General features: G+C 44.7%; 1 non-coding gene and 1 pseudogene across 1 annotated transcript; both read right to left on the bottom strand.

Moving 5' to 3' along the window:
• Positions 1 to 1528: 1528 nt before the first annotated feature.
• On the bottom strand, positions 1529 to 1729 carry LOC118939615 (annotated as a pseudogene).
• Positions 1730 to 6764: 5035 nt separating this feature from the next.
• On the bottom strand, positions 6765 to 6881 carry LOC118939602. Its single transcript, XR_005036636.1, has one exon. It is a non-coding gene; the product is annotated as a U5 spliceosomal RNA (small nuclear RNA).
• Between the last annotated feature and the right edge of the window lie 16864 nt (positions 6882 to 23745).

Raw genomic sequence — 23745 nt, 5'->3', positions numbered from 1 at the left:
CATATTTTCCTGACAAAATATCCCGTTTTAAAACGGGAACGTATTTTTTTCCAAAAATGAAAATACTGCCCCCTAACACAAAGGTTAATCCCTTACATTCACTGTTACTACTGTAAAAAGGGCCATACAAAGGAAGGAACTAAACAAGATCACCCAGGGTCTCAATGCAGTCTGTCAGACAGGAGCCACCCCCATTCCAAAGCCATTCACCCCTTCCAGGTAACTGTTCGGCAGGGCTGTAAAAGGAGTCCACACAGGTTGGTACCTGTCCACAGACCTGCGATGCTTGCACAGGACTGGAAGAGTGGTCTCCCCCGGACTGTACCTGTACACAGTCCATTGAAGCCTCCTCAGGATTGGTGTCCATCTCCGAGGTGCCTGTCCCAGGAAGTGCAGGAACCAAACAGAACCCCTGGACCTGATCCCCTGACCCCCCCATCGAGGCTTCATAGACCGCCAGTGCAAGAAACTTCAAAACAACTGGATCCTGGGTCTCAGCCCCCACATCTGACCCTTCATCCCCAGTATCAGGGTTCAGCACTGTAAACCGGTTGGAGATGGCCACCAATGGCCTCCTGTGCTTTCCACCACCACCCGGTCAGTGACCCTCCTCTTCTTCCTTTTCCCCTTGTACACCATCCCGGACTCTCTATTGTCCTAAGATACCTATCCAGTCGACCCGCTAGCCGAAGACGACCTCATCATTCACGAAATGGTTCAGGTAGCCGAGTCGTCTGACATTTCACTCAGCAGACTATCCTCCCAGGCTCCAGTCAGCAGCTCCATCTCCTCAAGTCCCCTTCGGACCTCCTTTACTGCAGCTTCCCCTGGGGCTTTCGCCACCTCCGCTGCTGCCACTCAAATTTCCTTAAGAACTTCCTCTATTGGCCGGAGAGGAGAGCCCGCAGCACCTTCCTCGAGGCCATCACCGGCTGCCTCCGCATAGGGCCATTGTCTATTTGGGCAGTCTTTAAACAAGTGGCCCTGCTTCCCACAGCCATTGCAGACTTGCGCCTTGACTTGGTTTCCCACAGTTTCTGCACTTCAGCAGGTTGCACCCCGTGGCCAAATGACCAAAGCTACGGCAGTGTCTGAATTAAACAGGTAACCCCGGTCCGCTCCAATTGAGAAATAGGCTGGTGGGTGAACCAACTTATGGACACCTTCCGGATCCCTGTTCAGTCTGACATGGAATTGTCTCCTCCCTGACCAGATCCCGTAGGTACCGTACCCCAGGACTCACTTTCCCAAACCGGCATAGGAAAGCCCCGAATCTGTCATCTCCCACATAGGGATTGTAAATGTGCACGGTGGTGATCTTTAAATCCAACCGGCACAAGGGAAAAACCTGAATGTTTGAGAATGGCTGCCTCCTCTTTGCAGGTGAAATGGCTGGAAACGGGGGTCCCCATGAAGGGCGCTTCGCCCTTCTTTCAGTTTGAATGTTAATTATTTTTTTTATTTTTCCTTCTTCTTCTGCTAGCTTTTCACATAGCTTTGTGTATTTTTCCCCTTGACAATGGGAGAAAAGTGTTGCACCGTTCCCAGAGGAACTGCAATACCGGGTCGATGCGTGGAGTGGACGGAGCAAGCCCCATTTTTCGACTCCCTGTTAGAAAAATCCATTTAATATGTAGTCCCCCGGTGGGGAACGTATCAGATATTAAACTGTTGAAGAGTTTTTATTTTTATTTTTTATTATTGATACATTGATACAATACAAAATTATAGTCATTCATGATCCATCCATTGCATTTTTAAATAACCAAATAACACACCAAACAAAACCTCAGGGGAGCATCTTCCCTCCCCGTCATACCTAACCACTACCTTTCCCTATCACCCCAACCCTAATCTATCCCCTTAAACCATCTAAATCAATCCCAGCCCAAACCCCCCTTCCACCTCTCCCGGGCAGCATGCTGCCCCCCTTCCACCTCTCCCGGGCAGCATGCTGCCCCCACTTCCTCTCCTCCCTCTTCATCCTCCACCTCAAATCTCCTTCCACCCTCCTCACTATTCCTTCCACCCCCCAATCTCTCCCTGTCTTAACCATGTTCTGACTGGCTTCCCACAGTCCCCATTTAAAGAGACTCATAAGAAGCCAGAGCAGAAACCTGTCCCTGTCCTTCCCTGTCGCTCTCCCTAGACCTCTCTAACTTTGCCCACATCAATACAAAATCCCCTCTTACCATTCCTAACAGCACCCGTTCACTAGCCCATACTCCTCCAGCAAAGGCACAGTCCCAAAAGGCATGGCGCACAGTCTCCTCCCTGCCACAAGAGGATCTTGGACAGGTGGGTGGTCGCGCCAAACTATGCCGATAGAATGTACAGGCAAGCACTTGTGGAGGCTCAACCAATTCAGCTCCTTGAGCCTGTTGTCCAGGCCCCGCGCCTGCACTCCCTCTCAGACCACTGCCGGGACGCCCACTACAGGCGCCGGACTCCCTGCCTGTCTGACCTCCTCATACAGGTGCATGTGATCTAAACCTACTCGGGCAACTTCAACCTCGGGTTGAGCACGCAGCCACTTGGCCGCATGGCCAAAGTGCCACGGCAGCTGTTCCGCCCGAGGACCCGTGTTAGACCACACCATTACGCTTCTCGCCTGGTATGAGAAGAACACCCGCAGGAGGTAACCGGACGGGTGTATCACCGGATGAGCAAGCTCCGTCAACAGAAAATAAACAAAAAATTGTGTCCAGCTTGAGGGGGTGTTGTGGTACCCCCCTACCTCCCTCCCCGATGGGACAGAGCATGCGTGCCCTGATGACCCACTCGTACCTGCCACCCCACATGAACTGAAACACTAGCCTCACTAGAGGCCTCCACAGACAAGCCGGCAACGGATAGATGTACGCCAAATACAAAAGAGACGGCATCCACCTTGAGAACCAGGACCTTGCCTATAAATGACAACGACCGAGCCCTCCACATCGCTAGCTTCCTCTGTACCACTGCGATACCCATGTGTCGCTGAACCGGAGGTCTCAAAATGGACCCTGAGACTCCTCAGGGCCCGTTACGGTTAAGAACCGCTCCCGATGCTTTGTTGAAGTCCCCAATAATGGCATGGGACCTTGTCAGACACGAGTCCTTGCAAAGAAGCAAGAAGTGTCGTCGGCGTACTGCGTCAACTTGACGCGTAGACCACCACTTCCAGGGATTAGCAAGCCCTCCATCCCTGTGTCTGCCCTAATGGCAGCCCCCAGAGGCTCCATGTACAGAACGAATAGGAGAGCCGAGAGCGGGCACCCCTGCCTGACCCCTGACGAGAGGTCAAAAACGTCTCCCATGTGACCGTTTACGCTAACCCGGCACCCCGCTCCGACATATAAAGTACGGATCCATCCTATAAACTCCCAAAATCCTAATCTACCTAACACCCTGTAAAGAAAATATCAAATCAAATAATACCTTTAAGACTTCGAGGACCACCGGTCCGAGTATCCCCCAAAACTTGAGGTAAAACTCGGCCGGCAGCCCATCCATCCCAGGTACCTTCACTTTTCCCATCCTCCTGAGGGAGATCTGAGCCTCCATCGCTTCTCTACTGTCCTCCGGCAATCGCTGGGACAAGTGTTCTAAAAACACACTTCCCTGCTCTACATCTACCTCGGAAATGGTCAGTGGTCATTCTGACCATCTCCTCCGGCTCTCTAGCTACACTACCATCTTCTCCTCTAACTCCATTCATTACCTTCCTACTCTGCCTGGCCCTAACCGACTTAAAGAACATAGCAGAACAAGTCTCATTATGTTCTAGAAAGCCATTATGCGCACGCTCCAGGAAAGCTCGAGCATTCTGCTCCTGCAGCTCCCTGAGCTGCGCCTTCAGGGCTGAGAATCTCTCCCAGTCAATAGACCCGCCGAGGTTGCCTGCCTCGTACTCAAGTTCTATTAACCTTTGGATACGATCCACCTCCCTCCTTTCCTCCCTTTTCTTTCTCTTACAATATCCTATTATAAAGGCCCTAATCCTTACCTTAACTAAATCCCACCACTCTAACACCCCCTCGCACATGGACCGGAGGCCATCAAGTTTCCGAAAGAAACCAAAAATGGCATCAACGAAAGCCTGCTCCTCCAGCACATCCCGATCTAACTTCCAGTACCCCCTACCGAAAAGGCAGACTGGCGACCCCACCTGCAGGAACACCCCGTCGTGGTCCGAAAAGAACACAGGCAACAGGCGCCCAGACAACTGACCCAAAGACCTGGATACAAAAATGTAGTCGAGCCTCTGGAGTTGCGCCATGTAGGACCGGCCATTGTCAGCGTAGTGTGCAGGCCGCCATCAACCAGACCATGGCAAGCCATTAGCCGGTGATAGCGCCTGCACTACTATCCCCTCCTATCCCTAAATTTATGTTAAAATCACCTCCTATAACCAAGTGCCTATTTGTGACACACAGGGGCGTCATACAGTCCACCATCTCCCTCCTGTCTGCCGCCACCTGTGGCACATACACCACCACTAACCTATACCTACTATCCCTAAATGTGACATCCACCCCTAAAACCCTCCCCTGCATTACAACAAAAGTGCCCTCTACCTTCACCTCCCTATTCCCAAACAAAATCCCTACTCCTGTCGAGTGCACCCCTCCTATACTCCAAAATGACTCTCCCTTATCCCACTCCCTCTTAAATCTAATGACATCCCCTCCATCCCTCAGGTGAAACTCCTGTAAAAAACAAACATCAAAACCAACCCCCTCTAAAAAACTAAACACCACCCTCTTAACAAAATCCCTCAAACCCCTTACATTTAAACTAAACAATTTAATAGAAATATTCATTAATTATTTACAACAAAAAACCTCAATAAATAAACCCAAACCAACAAAAACACAGGAGGCTCACCCGATGCTCCCCTGCTCCATCACATCCAGCGGGGACGCCATCTCCTCTCCTGACGTCCCCCCGTCCTCCTCCATTCCTCCAACCCAGGATGCAGGTATGGTGTTAGGCCTTGAAGTGTACAGCATCCTGGGTTCTCCACCAGCACCCTCCATTTCTCCCTCCCTGAAAGCTTCCGGGCCGAGGCTAGGGGACCCCATCTCCTCAAAGAGGCGTTGAGAAACCCCAGCCAGACAGTCCCGAGCCCCTTCCAGGGATTCACTCTCCACCAAATCCTGAGGGGCAGAAGAAAACAATGAATTTAAAGAAACTTTTCCCTCCCACCTCCCTCTCTTTGCTACCCCCTCATCCCCTCCACTCTTTCCGTCCCCCAGTTCCATCCTCTTCTTCCCTCTCCTCCTCTGAGATGGCGGCAAAGGGGTGACCATGTCCCCCATCCCCGCCAGTCCCTCCCATCTCCCTCATTTGTTCCACCAGATCACTCCCCCACTCCTTCCTTCCATCTTCCCTATCTGCTCCCACCTTCTCTTCTCTCTTTTTTTCCTTCACCGTTCCGTCCTCCGCCTCCTTTCTCTCCACTGTCTCCGCCTCCCTCTTCTTCGCTCCTTCCGCCTCCTTCTTCTCCGCTCCTTCCACCTCCTCTTCTCCTCTTCTCACTCACCGCCTCCTTCCTTCCATCCTCTTTCCGTGCAGTCTTTACCCGTGCCATCACCGTCGTCCTTTCCCTTTCTTTCTCTTCTCCCCCCGCTGCAGACGCGTACAACCTTTGACGAGTCGGGCAATCACGCCACAGGTGTACTGACGAGCCACACCCGTGGCAAACCTTGGGCTCGTCACATTCCTTGGCCTCGTGCTCTGCCGACCCACAGTACCTGCACTTTCTGGTGCTGCACGAGGCCAGGATATGGCCGTAGGCCATACAACGCCTGCAGAACGGAGGCTGACTGGCATAATACAATGTCCCCCTGTCAGCCCCCAGGGAGAACATCGCTGGAGGATGGAGGTAGCCACCAAAACCCTTCAGGTCCTCCCTGAGAAGCACCTGAAACCCTCTCCTCCCGTTCCAGAATCCCAGGGAGTCCCTGAGGTGCCTCGCTGAGGAGACATTGTCAACATATCTCCCCAGAAAGGCCCTCACCTCCTCATCCTTCACATGTGGATTATACATGGTGACGGTGACCACCCTGAAATTGTTTTTTGCCAGGCTGGTCACCTCGTAATGGCACAGGGGTCTCTCTTTTCCATCCTCTCTTGCCTTCTTCAATATCTTGTCGTGCATCTCCTCCGTGTGCAGCGTCACGTTAAAACCTCCCTTCATTGGATTCGCTTGGAGGTATAGCACGTCCTTCACTTCCAAACTCAGGATCCCCATTAAAATGGTTCTCCCGAAAGTCTCTCTTCCAAACTGTTCCATCTCTTTATTCCTCCAAGCGAATCTCACTGTGTTGACCATCCCAATTCCTGGTACCATCTTGCTGGAAGAGTTGCGTGCCATTTCCACCCTGGACAATGACACGCTTCTCAATAAACAAACAGCTCTCTTTCCAAAAAGAAGCCAATAAGAATAATGAAAATCGGAAAACGCGATTCCCACCAAAAAACAAAAACGTACTCCCTCCTGCCTTCCTTCACCCTCTTGACTCAGCGGGCTTTGGGGCACCTCGGTACCAAGCTTGATCTGAGCCAAAAGGCAGAGAAGCGATAACCCACAAATGGAACCCTGCAACCGCCGGACCCCCGTGGGTTGGCAAAAGCAGGCTCCTCTCTCCCTCCCCACCCACCCACCCACCCACCGTTTCCCTGGCGACAGGCAGGTGTTTTTTGGAAAAAGTCGCTAATGCGTCTTTAAGTCACTATCCTGGCCCATCTCTGTCAATTTCTCTTGAAACAAGATACCGGGCTCTGCAAGAAGCAAAGCCCCTCCAAAAATACGTTGAACTCGTGAGTGTTCCTCTCCACAGAAGTCTTTAGTAAAAGGCGAAAGGCTTGTGCGTAATGAAGAGAAACCAGAGTCGTATGGAAGTCAAGAGGTCGGGGCCCGAGACACACTCTGTGCACTCTAGGCCGGGTTCCCGCGGGTGCTCCCGGAACCCACTCTTCCAAGTTTTTGAGGGCTGTGGATAAAAAGAAGGTCACACATAATGTCAGAACTGGACCCGCAGCTAGAACGTACCTACATGGTTTATGTTTTTATTATGGTTTAAACTGAAGGCTCTGTGAATTTTGGGTTTGCTCTGAAATATGTGATAGTTGGCTTCTAAATGAGATGGACATAGTGGGTTTAGTGTCAGTTTGTATCGGTTTGGTGTCAGAATGATATCTTATTGACTGATGGACACTGACTTGCTGGCTGACTTTTGTAAATTTGCAATATGTTTAAACAGTGAAAAAACATCACCAATTGGACATGATGAATCTGGTTTCAGAGCTGGTCATGGGTGCACCTCAGCCACACTCGAGGTCCTAATTGATATCTTAACCGCCATCGATAAGAAACAATACTGTGCAGCCGTATTCATTGATCTGGCCTAGGCTTTCGACTGTCTATCACCACATCCTCATCGGCAGACTCGTTATCCTTGGTTTCTCAAATGATTGCCTCGCCTGGTTCACCAACAACTTCTCTGATAGAGTTCAGTGTATCAAATCGGAGGGCCTCTTGTCCGGGCCTCTGGCAGTCTCTATGGGGGTGCCTCAGGGTTCAATTCTTGGACCGACTCTCTTCTCTGTATACATCAATGATGTTGCTCTTGCTGCTGGTGAGTCTCTGATCCACCTCTATGCAGACGACACCATTATGTATACTTCTGGCCCTTCTTTGGACACTGTGTTAACAACCCTCCAGATGAGCTTCAATGCCATACAACTCTCCTTCCGTGGCCACCAATTGCTCTTAAATACAAGTAATGCTCTCATGCTCTTCAACCGATTGCTGCCTGCACCTGCCTGCCCGTCCAACATCACTACTCTGAACGGTTCTGACTTAGAATATGTTGTTAACTACAAATACCTGGGTGTCTGGTTAGACTGTAAACTATCCTTCCAGACTCACATCAAACATCTCCAATCCAAAGTTAAATCTAGAATTGGCTTCCTATTTTGCAACAAAGCATCCTTCACTCATGCTGCCAAGCATACCCTTGTAAAACTGACCATCCTACTAATCCTCGACTTCGGCGATGTCATTTACAAAATAGCCTCCAATACCCTACTCAATAAATTGGATGCAGTCTATCACAGTGCTATCCGTTTTGTCACCAAAGCCCCATATACTACCCACCACTGTGACCTGTACGCTCTCGTTGGCTGGCCCTCGCTCCATACTCGTCGCCAAACCCACTGGCTCCAGGTCATCTACAAGACCCTGCTAGGTAAAGTCCCCCTTATCTCAGCTTGCTGGTCACCATAGCAGCACCCACCAGTAGCACGCGCTCCAGCAGGTATATCTCTCTAGTCACCCCCAAAACCAATTATTTCTTTGGCCGCCTCTCCTTCCAGTTCTCTGCTGCCAATGACTGGAACGAACTACAAAAATCGCTGAAACTGGAAACACTTATCTCCCTCACTAGCTTTAAGCACCATCTGTCAGAGCAGCTCACAGACCACTGCACCTGTACATAGCCCATCTATAATTTACCTCTTCCCATACTGTATTTATTTATTTATTTTGCTGCTTTGCACCGCATTATTTATTAATCTACTTTGCACATTATTCCACTGTTTTACTTGCTATATTGTATTTATAACGCCACAATGGCCTTTTTTTGCCTTTACCTCCCTTATCTCACCTCATTTGCCCACATTGTATATAGACTTATTTTTCTACTGTATTATTGACTGTATGTTTGTTTTACTCCATGTGTAACTCTGTGTTGTTGTATGTGTCGAACTGCTTTGCTTTATCTTGGCCAGGTCGCAATTGTAAATGAGAACTTGTTCTCAACTTGCCTACCTGGTAAAATAAAGGTGAAATAAAAAATAAATCAAAATGAAATCAACACAATGAGCGATTTAGAGGAACCACGATCTCGAGTTCATTGGGTCAGTCAATTTCGTATTTATGCAGTATTTTTGAGCATGTCAAATTCATGATGGTAAATACCCATTGAAACATATTGCAAATGGACAGCCATGCAAGGGGTCCATGGCTGTGTAGGGAGCAACCCCCACACGTGCCCATCCAATAGGGGGAGCCCCTGGTCATTTTGATTTTTATTTTTTAATCATTAAAATACGACATCACACATGACAAATAAACCTTCAAGGTTGATTCAGGGCTTAACATAGTGATATATATATATATATATGCCATTTGGACATGGTTCACAGAATTTTGGGGTTTGGAAGCTGACTTCCTATGATCATGTATGGCAAATGAACATAACATCCTGATTTGGCACTTTCAATACTTATATATTGCATTTGGACATTTCTTATTGCATTTGGCAATGGTTCACTGACTTTTGACTTCAACTATTGACTTCCTATGATAGCATATTGCAAATGGACAAAACATATGCCTTATGGACAACTCATTTAAATATGACAAAGGTATGTTCATACAGTTCTTATACATGTATAATTGACAAAAAAATATCGAAAGGATTTCGAAAAACGTTTCAGAAAGCACTTTTTTAAGGGGTGATACATTTTCAACTTTTTTTTATATTTTCAAAATTTGACACTTGGGTCTTGACTTGATGTCCATTTGCAATATGAACATTTACTGTGGAGCGCGCTCGCCCTCTTTGGTATTTTTGCTGTATGACACTTGCCATAAGCTTTGCACGAATTGCCATCCAATTGAGTGGTATTTGCCATCTTGTATATGTTTTGCCCAATGGCAATATGTTCCCATTAATTTTTGTCCATTTCAGGGGGTTAACTATCTCGTCCTGTGCTATAGCGGTGGCGCCTCCTACCAGTTGGCTGAGATCAACCAATCTGCGCTTGGTAAAGGTCTCCACAAATGTGCTCTTCAGACAAAGCAGCAAAACAAATGACGTGTAGAGACAGGAAAAAAAAGCAACATGATATAAATGAAGAATACAAAAGGAAAAATGAGAAAAGAAGAGACCGAAATTAATGGGAGCTTAGCAGGCTTAGGTAACAGATGACAGAGTGTTGGGTTGTTGACGGCACAGGGGAGCGTGGCCGAAGGCACTGGATTTAGGTCCCAGTCTCTCTGGAGGATTGGGTTGGAATCCCACCGCTGCCATCCTTGTTGTTGTTTGTGCAAGTCTTCAGTGTGGTCATCTCGTTGGTCAATTCAAACTTGGGTAGCGTTTCTATATTCATACAAGGGAAATAACACCTCTGCCACCTTTAGCACTATATTGCCTTAACTACCTCGTCATGTGCTATAGCGATGGCCCGTTCTACCAGTTGGCCGAGATCCACCTTTCTGAGCTTGTTTAACTAAATCGTCCTGTGCTATTGCGGTGGCCCCGCATACCAGTTGGCTGAGATATGCCTATCTGAGCTTGTTAAAGGGCTCCATACATGTGCTCTTCAGGCATAGCAGCAAAACAAATGATGTGTTGAGACAGGAAGAAAAGTGGTGCTATAACCCCCTTAGTTAAAAGAGTAAGTACCTGAACCCTGCACCTGGCTGACTTTTCTTTTTAAGTGTGCAACCATGTGGGGGGGCAGGTATGAGTAAGTCGCCGGGGCTCGCATGCTCTCAACCATCGGGGACGGTGGGAGAGGAGTTCCACACTTCCCACAGCATGATCAATGAAGGAAAGAGAAGGTGATGGCGACGGGGGACTTTACGTCGGCCCCTTCAGCGTGACTTTGAATACAATCCGGTTTGTTGGGAAAGAAATGGACAGAATGCAGTTCGTTATGGGAAGAAGGAGTTTCGCAAAATAAGTCATCTTTGAATTTCTTGGATTGACATCGGAACGAATCTACTGCTACAGAGATTTTCCTCTATGGAATGTTTTTAAGGTCTCCTTCACGGGGGATTACCTGTGTCAGGAAGCTTGGAACAAGTGCTTGGAACACAAGGACAAAACACCGATTTCCAACTTCAATGTGGAGCCTCTGTTCGCAAGTCGGGTAAGGACTAATACTGTCTGCATGCAAAATCCGTATGTGAAAGAGCAGGATATACAATCCTTCCTGGATTGTATGGAAATAGAAAATAAGCTGTCCTATTTAGAACACGGACGGGAGGAATTTAATATCCCCAGCGTCCTTCTACATTGGCGGTGTAAAGGGGTATCTTTACTTCTATGGACAGCCTAAAACATGAAGAAGATGCGGAGAAGAGGGACACATTTCAGCACTGTGCCCGAACACGTTCTGTAGAAACTGTTTGGAGGCGGATCATCTGGCAAGATATTGTTAAAAAAAAAAAAAAGTGTAATCTGTGTGATTCAACTGAGCACATGTTCAAAGACTGCCCAGACAGACACAACACCTGTGCAGAATCACTGCGAAACATCGAGGTGGTATTGGACGAGATCTCGAGAGACCATGCACCCGCACCTGAGAACCTCCCGAGGCCTCTTCCGGAGGCTTCTCCGAGAAAGGCGCCGGGTGATGTTTCAGAGCCCTATGCTTTAGGGAATCCGGTGGCAGGAACCTCAGCTCAACCAGAACAGGTGGCAACAGAGGAATCTTCTCAGGGGATAATAATATCAGATACCCCAGTGGAAAGTAGAATACAGTGGGGTGAAACAGAAGAGGATAAAGAGATGGATTGGAAAACAGTAGAGGGGAAGAGAACAGCAAAAAGGACAGAGGAGAGGCTGGACAACGAGAAAAAAAAACAAATAATAGAGACAGACATTCAGCAGATTCTACGCTCTGGAGAACAAGGAGCCGGGAGAGCAAGGAGCTTCAGGTCCTGAGCCGCCCTCAGCAGGAGAGCCTTCAGAGGAGAATAGTGAGGGCAGCGGGGATTCCTAGCCAGAGTTCGTGAGTTGCTCTATGGTGGACAGATTGAAGTCAACAACATTGTTTCTGACAAAGGGGAAAAGAGACGGAACATAAAATAAAATCATTATGAGTTAATGCCAGGGGATTGAGAGACAATGTCAAGATGACATCTTTGTTTTTTTCCTTAAAGGCATTGGACTTCCAAGTGTGCTTCCTTCAGGAGTGTCACCTGAAGAACACAGAGGACATCAAAAGGTTCAGCAAGGACTGGAAGGCAGGTGCTTCAGTATGGAGCATAGGCAACGTGCACTCGGATGGGGTGGGGATATTATTTAAGGATACTGGGTTTGTAATTGAGGAGGAAACAATTATTATTCCAGGGAGGCTTGTATACGTAGATGGCAGGCTGAACAACAACAAGCTGTGCCTAGTAAACGTGTACACTCCTGCATTAAAAGGGGAAAGGTTAGATTTCTTTAAGCATTTACCCAATGTTCTGTGCACAAACCGCATAGTGATAATGGGGGGGATTTCAACACATACTTAGAGGGGGAATATGATTTTACTGCACAATATTTAAAAAATGTTTTGGGTGACTACAACTTGGCAGACATATATAGGAGACATAATAAAAAAGGTATAGGACACACATGGAGAAAATCAAGAGGAGCAAGCAAAATATTAGATTCTCTTTGTATCCAAGACCATCCAAAGCTTGAGTTTCTTCATATATCCAAACTGGTTTTCAGACCACGACACAATTGGGGCTTATTGTGAAATTAAAGGGGTGGAGATAGGAAGAGGATTTTGGAAGTTAAACATGAAGAAGCTGGAATGTGCAGAATTTAGAGCCGTCTTTACGACCTTTTATAATTCATGGAGGGATATGAAATGGGCATTTGAAAACACAGCTGAATGGTGGGAGGCATTCAAAATCAAAAGAAGGTATTTTTGTCAAATGTATAGCAAAAGGAAAAAAAGGAAGAGGCATCTCGAGAAAGAACTGCAAGATTAATTGCAGGCTATACATTCTGAAATAAATTAGGGTAAGCAGGTGTGCAGGGAGGAATACAGAAACATCCAAAAGAAAATAGAACACAACATTGAAACTAAGGTCAGGAACTTTACATTTTTGGCCAAAATAACAGAAAAATAACTAGATGAAACATTTTCCAAGTGTTAAAGAAAAACAAAGAAAGTGTGTAATTTCCAAATTAGAAACAGGTAGGGGGAAAGTTACCAAAAAATAAGATATAATGACGCATGCTCCGGAGTTCTATCAGGCTTTGTTTAAGAAGGGAGAATTAGATAATGCAAGAGTGGAGGAATTATTAAATAATGAAGAAAGAGCCAATTTAGAAAGGGAAGTATCCAAAAAGGAAATAGAGGAGGAATTGAAATCTCTAAACACCTGGGAGTGATGGATTACCAAAATATATGTATTGTTGTTTTTGGGGAATCCTCGGTGAGGATTTACTGGAGGAATATATAAAGAGATCTTGGTCGAGGGGATGATGCCGAAATCTATGAGGTCTGGTGTAATAAGCTTAATATACAAGAAGGGAGAAAAATACCTTTAAAAAAATTGGAGGCCCATTTATTTGCTAAATTTGGACAATAAAAATTTTGGGAAAGCAATAACAAATAGACTGAAAGAGGTGATGCCTAGCCTGGTTAATGAAGACCAGACATGCGGGATTATGAATAGATCCGCAACATACAACCTACAGTTAACCAGGGATGTGATCGTTTGGGCCAAAGACAGAAACCTACCTTTGTGTGTGTTGAATGTTGATCAGGAGAAGGCATTTGACAGGGTCAGTCATGACTTCCTGTTCTCAATTCTAGAAAGAATGAATTGTGGTATGATTTTTGTTAATTGGATTAAGACAATGTATAAGAAAGCATACAGTAGAGTGCAAATCAACAGGTTTCTCAGCAAACCGGTACTTCAAGAAGGTGGGGTGAGACAAGGGTGCACATTGTCACCACTACTGTACGTGCTATTTGCTGAACCACTAGCGAATTTGATGAAGAACGATACATGTATAGACGGGGTGCATATCCCAAGGAGTAACGGAGAAAGGGTTAAAATTGCCCAGTATGCAGATGACACCACTTTGTTCCTATGCTCTGACCGGGCGATAGACAGGGCGATCGTACTGTTGAAAACTTATGGAGAAGCAGTGGGGTCCAAAATTAATATGGGGAAGTCCTCTATGATGTACTGTGGCGCCTGGGAAGGGAGAACAGAGGGCAAGGGAGGCATAACTGTCTGTAAGAATGGGCTAAAAATATTAGGGGTGTATTTCTTTCAAAGGGACGGGAAAAGGAAAATTCGGAAGGAAAGATTGAAAAAGTAAAGGTAAAACTCAATATGTGGAAAAGCAGAAGGTTAACAATCAGCGGAAAGATTATGGTAATAAAGGCAGTTATATTACCAACTTTAATCTGGTGTTCCCAATCAATGCCAGGAGTAAAATCGTTGTGACAAGGTTGATATTTTCATTAATATGGGGTGGCTCATATGTGTAAAGAGAGAGATGATGTATGGGAAAGTATCAAAGACATCCCATGTCTGTCGGTGAAACTGGATTGTCTTTTCCTCATTCACATGTGTAAAACTTTGTTGAAAGAAAATCAACAAATCATTTTTCTTTGTTAGGTTGTGGTTTGGGTCCACTTTAACAAATTCAGAAATGTGGCTCTCGGCCAACTGGTAGGAGGGGCCAACACTATAACACAGGCCGAGGTAGTTAAGGCATTGTCATGCTAATTCAATGTATTCTGCGCTCGTGGGTTCGACTACACACAATATTTATTAGAGACACTGCACAACTATGGATTGACTAAAGAGATACCCACACTGAAGCCTTGCACAAACAATGGCAACATCAAAGATGTTAGTGTTTGTGATGCAGAGCCAATCCTCCAGAGAGACTTGAGCCTAAATCCAGCACCTTAGACCACTTTGCCACGCTACCCAGCCTCTTCCTCAAAGCCAAACTTTCTCATCTGTTACATAGGCTTGCTAAACTCCCATTAATTTCAATCTCTTCTTTATTCCTTCTTCATTTCATTTTCTTTGTTTATATCATGTTGCTTTTTCTTTCTGTGTCAACCCATTTGTTTTTGCTGCTATGTCTGAAGAGCACATTTGTAGAGCACTTTAACAAGCTCAGAAAGGTGGATCTCTGCCAGCTGGTGGGAGGGTGGAATGGTGTTCTTCAGCTTGCAAGCATCCCCCTTTTTCCTCCAAACATAATGATGGTCATTATGGCCAGTTCTATTTTTGTGTCATCAGACCAGAGAATATTTCTCCAAAAAGTACAATCTTTGTCTACATGTGCAGTTGCAAACCGTAGTCTGGCTTTTTTATGGCTTCTTCCTTGCTGAGCGGCCTTTCAGACTATGTCAATATAGGACTCGTTTTACTGTGGACATAGATACTTTTGTACCTGTTTCCTCCAGCATCTTCACAAGGTCCTTTGCTGTTGTTCTGGGATTAATTTGCACTTCTCGCACCAAAGTACGTTCATCTCTAGGAGACAGAACGCATCTCCTTCCTGAGCGGTATGACGGCTGCGTGGTCCCATGGTGTTTATACTTGCATTCTATTGTTTGTACAGATGAACGTGATACCTCCACAGGTACACCTCCAATTGACTCAAATGTTGTCAATTAGCCTATCAGAAGCTTCTAAAGACATGACATTTTCTGGAACTTTCCAACCTGTTTAAAGGCACAGTCAACTTAGTGAATGTAAACTTCTGATCCACTGGAATTGTGATACAGTGAATTATAAGTGAAATAATCTGTCTGTAAACAATTGTTGGAAAAATGACTTGATCAAAGTAGACTTGCCAAAACTATAGTTTGTTAACAAGACATTTGTGGAGTGGTTGAAAAATGAGTTAATGACTCCAACCTAAGTGTATGTAAACTTCCGACTACAACGGTATATACATATTTTGTGAGCATTTCTCCTTCGCCAAGATAATCCATCCACCTGACAGTTGTGGCATATCAAGAAGCTAATTTTTAAATACCACGATCCATACACAGGTGCACCTTGTGCTGGGGAGAATAAAAGGTCACAACGCAATGCTTCAGATCTTTCAAGTTTTGAACTTGCATGAGGCAAGTGGTGGTTACACCAGATAGTGACTGGTTTTAAGGTATATGTGACCAACAGATGCATATCTGTATTCCCAGTCATGGGAAATCCATAGATTAGGGCCTGATGAATTTATTTAAATTGACTGATTTGCTCATATGAACTGTAACTCAGTAAAATCTGAGAAATTGTTGCATGTTGCGTTTATATTGCTGTTCAGTGAATTGTATATACACACACTCACACATTATGTTTTATTAGGATAAGTGACAATAACATTTACTTCCATTGTGTGTTTAAAAATATATATTCCTCTGTTTCAGTTTCTCTTTCCAGCTGAGTAAACTTTGGTTGATGAACCTCAGGTTTGAGGACAATTCCATTTAAATTAAGGAAAATACCTAGAAATTCAAATTCTCTTAAATGTTTTTCAATGAGGAACGTGTCATTTGAATCTGGTTTAGTTTCTGAATTGACTGGCATTGAAATGGAATTAACCACAACCCATGATGACTAATGATAAAATAATACATGCTGTATCTCCAAACAATCACTAGAGGGCAACACTGCCTGGCATGTCTTGCAATGAGAATGGGCCAAGCGTTACGATATGGAATAGCATGAATACAATGAGGGATTCCGTGTACAGCACTTTAAAATGAAAGTGAATGTGATCTCTAAAGCAAACTGGATATTGTTTGAAGAGATTCCATTGTGTATGATGATGTCATGCAAGGAAGCTGAGTTGAGCTGAAAAATCGAAAGTGAAACTATCGGAGATACATTGTCAAAACATTGGAGGTAGAACGGGTAGGTTAATTACCTGAGAAAGGTAGACGCAACGTATCCACAGCCAGTCAGTTGCACAACATTGGGATCTATAAGGCATAGATTTGAGTTTTTCAACAGCTATACAGTACTGGATTTATTGTTGTTACTAACTAACTTACATGTATGTTTTGCTTTCTCTCACAGTCCTGTCAAATTACCACTGTACAGCTGTTAAGCAAGAGGTTTGTTGTTCAATGGCACCTTGTAGAGGTCGACCGATTATGATTTTTCAACGCCAATACCGATTATTGGAGGACAAAAAAAAGCCGATACGGATTAATCGGTCGATTTTTAAATATGTATTTATTTATTTGTAATAATGACAATTACAACAATACTGAATGAACACTTAACTTAATATAATACATCAATAAAATCAATTTAGCCTCAAATAAATAATGAAACATGTTCAATTTGGTTTAAATAATGCAAAAACAAAGTGTTTGGAGAAGAAAGTAAAAGTGCAATATGTGCCATTGTAAGGATTTTCCTGTGGTGAAGGAGAGGCGGACCAAAATGCGGCGTGGTGGTTATTCATGTTTTTAATAAAGACGACTATACATGAACGGACTAAACAAGAAAAGTGAAAACCTAAACAGTCCTATCTGGTGCAAACACAGAGACAGGAACAATCACCCACAAACACACATGCTACCTAAGTATGATTCTCAATCAGAGACAACTAATGACACCTGCCTCTGATTACCATACTAGGCCGAAACATAGAAATCCCCAAATCATAGAAAATCAAACATAGACTGCCCACCTAACTCACGCCCTGACCATACTAAATAAATACAAAACAAAGGAAATAAAGGTCAGAACGTGACAGCCATGTAAAAAAGCTAAGGTTTAAGTTCCTTGCTCAGAACATATGAAAGCTGGTGGTTCCTTTTAACACAAGTCTTTAATATTCCCAGGTAAGACATTTTAGGTTGTAGTTATTATAGGACTATTTCTCTCTCTACCATTTGTATTTCATATACATTTGACTATTGGATGTTCTTATAGGCACTTTAATATTGCCAGTGTAACAGCTTCCGTCCCTCTCCTCGCCCCTACCTGGGCTCGAACCAGGAACACATTGACAACAGCCATCCTCAAAGCATCGTTACCCATCGCTCCACAAAAGCCGCGGCCCTTGCAGAGCAAGGGGAACAACTACTCCAAGTCTCAGAGCGAGTGACGTTTGAAACGCTATTAGCGCACATCCCGTTAACTAGTTAGCCATTTCACATCCGTTACACCAGCCTAATCTCAGGAGTTGATAGGCTTGAAGTCATAAACAGAGCAATTCTTGAAGCATTGCAAAGAGCTGCTGGCAAAACGCACGAAAGTGCTGTTTAAATGAATGCTTACGTGCCTGCTGCTGCCTACCATCGCTCAGTCAGACTGCTCTATCAAATCATAGACTTAATTATAACATAAACACACAGAAATACGAGCATTTTGTCATTAATATGGTCGAAAACAAAACGTTTATTCTTTCAGTGAAATGCGGAACCGTTCCGTATTTTATCTAACGGGTGGCATCCCTAAGTCTAAATATTGCTGTTACATTGCACAACCTTATGTCATAATTATGTACAATTCTGGCAAATTAGTTCGCAACGAGCCAGGCGGCCCAAACTGTTGCATATACCCTGAATCTACGTGCAACGCAAGTGACAATTTCACCTGGTTAATATTGCTTGCTAACCAGGTTTAAAATTATGTACTTCTGTTTATTGATTTTAAGAAAGGCATTGATGTTTATGGTTAGGTACATTCGTGCAACGATTGTGATTTTTTTCGCAAATGCGCTTTTGTTAAATCATCCCGTTTGGCGAAGTTGGCTGTCTTTGTTAGGAAGAAATAGTCTTCACACAGTTCAACGAGCCAGGCGGCCCAAACTGCTGCATATACCCTGACTCAGTTGCAAGAGAAGTGACGCAATTTACCTAGTTAAAAGAAATTCATGTTAGAAGGCAATACTAACTAAATATGCAGGTTTAAAAATATATACTTGTGTATTGATTTTAAGAAAGGCATTGATGTTTATGGTTAGGTACACGTTGGAGCAACGACAGTCCTTTTTTGCGAATGCGCAGCGCATCGATTAGATGCAAGGCAGGACACGCTAGATAAACTAGTAATATCATCAACCATGTGTAGTTAACTAGTGATTATGATTGATTGATTGTTTTTTATAAGATAAGTTTAATGCTAGCTGGCAACTTACCTTGGCTTCTTACTGCATTCGCGTAACAGGCAGGCTCCTCGTGGAGTGCAATGTAAGGCAGGTGGTTAGAGCGTTGGACTAGTTAACCGTATGGTTGCAAGATTGAATCTCCGAGCTGACAAGGTAAAAATCTGTCATTCTGCCCCTGAACAAGGCAGCTAACCCGCCATTCCTAGCCCGTCATTGAAAATAAGAATCTGTTCTTAACTGAATTGCCTAGTTAAATAAAGGTGTAAAAAATTGTGTATATATATATATATATATATATATATATATATATATATATATATATATATATATATATATATATATATATATATATATATATATATATATATATAGCTCAAAAAAATAAAGGGAACACAATGTAACTCCAAGTTAATCACACTTCTGTGAAATCAAACTGTCCACTCAGGAAGCAACACTGATTGACAATGTCACATGCTGTTGTGCAAATGGAATAGACAACAGGTGGAAATTATAGGCAATTAGCAAGACACCCCCAATAAAGGAGTGGTTCTGCAGGTGGGGACCACAGACCACTTCTCAGTTCCTGTGCTTCCTGGCTGATGTTTTGGTCACTTTTGAACGCTGGCGGTGCTTTCACTCTAGTGGTAGCATGAGACGGAGTCTACAACCCACACAAGTGGCTCAGGTAGTGCAGCTCATCCAGGATGGCACATCAATGCGAGCTGTGGCAAGAAGGTTTGCTGTGTCTGTCAGCGAGGTGTCCAGAGCATGGAGGCGCTACCAGGAGACAGGCCAGTACATCAGGAGACGTGGAGTAGGCCGTAGGAGGGCAACAACCCAGCAGCAGGACCGCTACCTCCGCCTTTGTGCAAGGAGGAGCACTGCCAGAGCCCTGCAAAATGACCTCCAGCAGGCCACAAATGTGCATGTGTCTGCTCAAACGGTCAGAAACAGACTCCATGAGGGTGGTATGAGGGCCCGACATCCACAGGTGGGGGTTGTGCTTGCAGGACGTTTGGCATTTGCCAGAGAACACCAAGATTGTCAAATTCGCCACTGGCGCCCTGTGCTCTTCACAGATGAAAGCAGGTTCACACTGAGCACGTGACAGAGTCTGGAGACGCCGTGGAGAACGTTCTGCTGCCTGCAACATCCTCCAGCATGACCGGTTTGGCGGTGCGTCAGTCATGGTGTGGGGTGGCATTTCTTTGGGGGGCCGCACAGCCCTCCATGTGCTCGCCAGAGGTAGCCTGACTGCCATTAGGTACCGAGATGAGATCCTCAGACCCCTTGTGAGGCCATATGCTTGTGCGGTTGGCCCTGGGTTCCTCCTAATGCAAGACAATGCTAGACCTCATGTGGCTGGAGTGTGTCAGCAGTTCCTTCAAGAGGAAGGCATTGATGCTATGGACCGTTCCCCAGACCCGAATCCAATTGAGCAGAGCACATCTGGGACATCATGTCTTTCTCCATCCATCAACGCCACGTTGCACCACAGACTGTCCAGGAGTTGGCGGATGCTTTAGTCCAGGTCTGGGAGGAGATCCCTCAGGAGACCATCCGCCACCTCATCAGGATCATGCCCAGGCATTGTAGGGAGGTCATACAGGCACGTGGAGGCCACACACACTACTGAGCCTCATGTTGACTTGTTTTAAGGACAATACATCAAAGTTGGATCAGCCTGTAGTGTGGTTTTCCACTTTAATTTTGAGTGTGACTCCAAATCCAGACCTCCATGGGTTGATAAATTTGATTTCCATTGATCATTTGTGTGATTTTGTTGTCAGCACATTCAACTATGTAAAGAAAAAATTATAAAAGTATATAAAAAATAATATTTCATTCATTCAGATGTAGGATGTGTTATTTTAGTGTTCCCTTTATTTTTTGAGCAGTATGTATACAGTGCCTTGCGAAAGTATTCGGCCCCCATGAACTTTGCAACCTTTTGCCACATTTCAGGCTTCAAACATAAAGATATAAAACTGTATTTTTTTGTGAAGAATCAACAACAAGTGGGACACAATCGTGAAGTGGAACGACATTTATTGGATATTTCAAACTTTTTTAACAAATCAAAAACTGAAAAATTGGGCGTGCAAAATCATTCAGCCCCCTTAAGTTAATACTTTGTAGCGCCACCTTTTGCTGCGATTACAGCTGTAAGTCGCTTGGGGTATGTCTCTCAGTTTTGCACATCGAGAGACTGAATTTTTTTCCCATTCCTCCTTGCAAAACAGCTCGAGCTCAGTGAGGTTGGATGGAGAGCATTTGTGAACAGCAGTTTTCAGTTCTTTCCACAGATTCTCGATTGGATTCAGGTCTGGACTTTGACTTGGCCATTCACTTGGATATGTTTATTTTTGAACCATTCCATTGTAGATTTTGCTTTATGTTTTGGATCATTGTCTTGTTGGAAGACAAATCTCCGTCCCAGTCTTAGGTCTTTTGCAGACTCCATCAGGTTTTCTTCCAGAATGGTCCTGTATTTGGCTCCATCCATCTTCCCATCAATTTAACCATCTTCCCTGTCCCTGCTGAAGAAAAGCAGGCCCAAACCATGATGATGCCACCACCATGTTTGACAGTGGGGATGGTGTGTTCAGCTGTGTTGCTTTTACGCCAAACATAACGTTTTGCATTGTTGCCAAAAAGTTCAATTTTGGTTTCATCTGACCAGAGCACCTTCTTCCACATGTTTGGTGTGTCTCCCAGGTGGCTTGTGGCAAACTTTAAACAACACTTTTTATGGATATCTTTAAGAAATGGCTTTCTTGCCACTCTTTCATAAAGGCCAGATTTGTGCAATATACGACTGATTGTTGTCCTACGGACAGTCTCCCACCTCAGCTGTAGATCTCTGCAGTTCATCCAGAGTGATCATGGGCCTCTTGGCTGCATCTCTGATCAGTCTTCTCCTTGTATGAGCTGAAAGTTTAGAGGGACGGCCAGGTCTTGGTAGATTTGCAGTGATCTGATACTCCTTCCATTTCAATATTATCGCTTGCACAGTGCTCCTTGGGATGTTTAAAGCTTGGGAAATCTTTTTGTATCCAAATCCGGCTTTAAACTTCTTCACAACAGTATCTCGGACTTGCCTGGTGTGTTCCTTGTTCTTCATGATGCTCTCTGCGCTTTTAACAGACCTCAGACTATCACAGTGCAGGTGCATTTATACGGAGACTTGATTACACACAGGTGGATTGTATTTATCATCATTAGTCATTTAGGTCAACATTGGATCATTCAGAGATCTTTGCTGCACAGAAAGTAAAGGGGCTGAATAATTTTGCACGCCCAATTTTTCAGTTTTTGATTTGTTAAAAAAGTTTGAAATATCCAATAAATGTCGTTCCACTTCATGATTGTGTCCCACTTGTTGTTGATTCTTCACAAAAAAATAGTTTTATATCTTTGTTTGAAGCCTGAAATGTGGCAAAAGGTTGCAATGTTCAAGGGGGCCGAATACTTTCGCAAGGCACTGTATATATAAATAATTGGTGTCCAAAAATGCCGATTTCTGATTGATATGAAATCGTCCCTAATTAATTGGCTATTCCGATTAATCGGTCGATCTCTAATTAGGATCAAGAATCATTACCCCTACTCGATGTCCGCCGCCTTGGAGTTGGCCCTAGGAGCCCAATTCTTCACCAAACGACCTCTGCAACGCTTAAAATCTGGTGAGAATCAGGGAGGGAGATGATTGGAAAACTGCCTTTAACACCCCTAGTGGTCACTGAGTATTTAGTTATGACTTTCGGAATATCGAACTCACCGGCAGTCTTTCAGGCACTGATCAATGACACTCTTAGGGATATGTTGAATCGGTTCGTCTTAGTTTACCTTGACGACATCCTGATCTTCTCCAAAAACCCTTCTGGAACACATATGGCCCTGTCCCACCTCACTCAAGGAGGTTTTTGCAGGAATCCCGAGGCTGTTAGGGCATTCATAGAGCTCCTGATCCTACTCGCCCCTTTATGGTAGAGGTGGACATCGGACACTGGAGCTGGGGCGGTCCTTTCACAGCGGAATGAGGAGGACAAGAAACTGCACCCATGCGCCTTTCTCTCCAAGCGGTTCTCGACCACCGGAAGGCAACTACGATGTAGGTAACCGGGAGCTCTTGGCAGTTAAGTGGGCCCTTGAGGGGTGGAGACACTGGTTGGAACCACTGCTTTATATTCTGGTCTCTTCTCAGCACCTGGGTCCAACCTTACCACGTCAAAGTTATAGCATCTCTTAATCCCTTCTCTTAACATGTATGGACCCAAAACATAATCAAGCAGCTGACCAATTACGCAAGACTTTAGTTCTAAATAAACTGAGATTAATCAACAACTGGATACATTTCTTTATTTCTAAAGTGAAACTATCCTCTGCATTGGAGTATCTCTAAAAGTACAAGTTTAACCAGCATTTCAGTTGTTTTACCGTCCCATGAAGAAGTGTGGCAGGATCATACAGCCTATTGCAATGAGCCTGGGTCGGTGCAGCTTGACCCCAAAATGGCTGACAACAGCCAGGAACAGCAGGTTACCTGCAAGAAACCACAACACTACAGTAGCCAGGAATCGCAAATAAATGCTGTTTAAAAAATAAAATGGCATATCAGTTTGGATACTAGGCTGCAACATAGTATCAAATAAAACAATGTTAGTGTTACAGTTTTCTTCTATCTCCTCCTCTGACGAGGTGTAGCAAGGATCGGACAAATGCAGCGTGGTAATTTTGATACATGTTTAATAAAACAAATAAACACGAACAATACAAAATCCGTAACGTGAAAACCTAAACAGCCTATCTGGTGCAAAGTAACACAGGAACAATCACCCACCAAACACTC

This window comes from Oncorhynchus mykiss, chromosome 16, assembly GCF_013265735.2.
Source record: "Oncorhynchus mykiss isolate Arlee chromosome 16, USDA_OmykA_1.1, whole genome shotgun sequence".
NCBI lineage: Eukaryota > Metazoa > Chordata > Actinopteri > Salmoniformes > Salmonidae > Oncorhynchus > Oncorhynchus mykiss.
The sequence above is the reverse complement of the archived record's forward strand: the minus strand, read 5'-3'. Positions and strand labels throughout refer to the sequence as shown.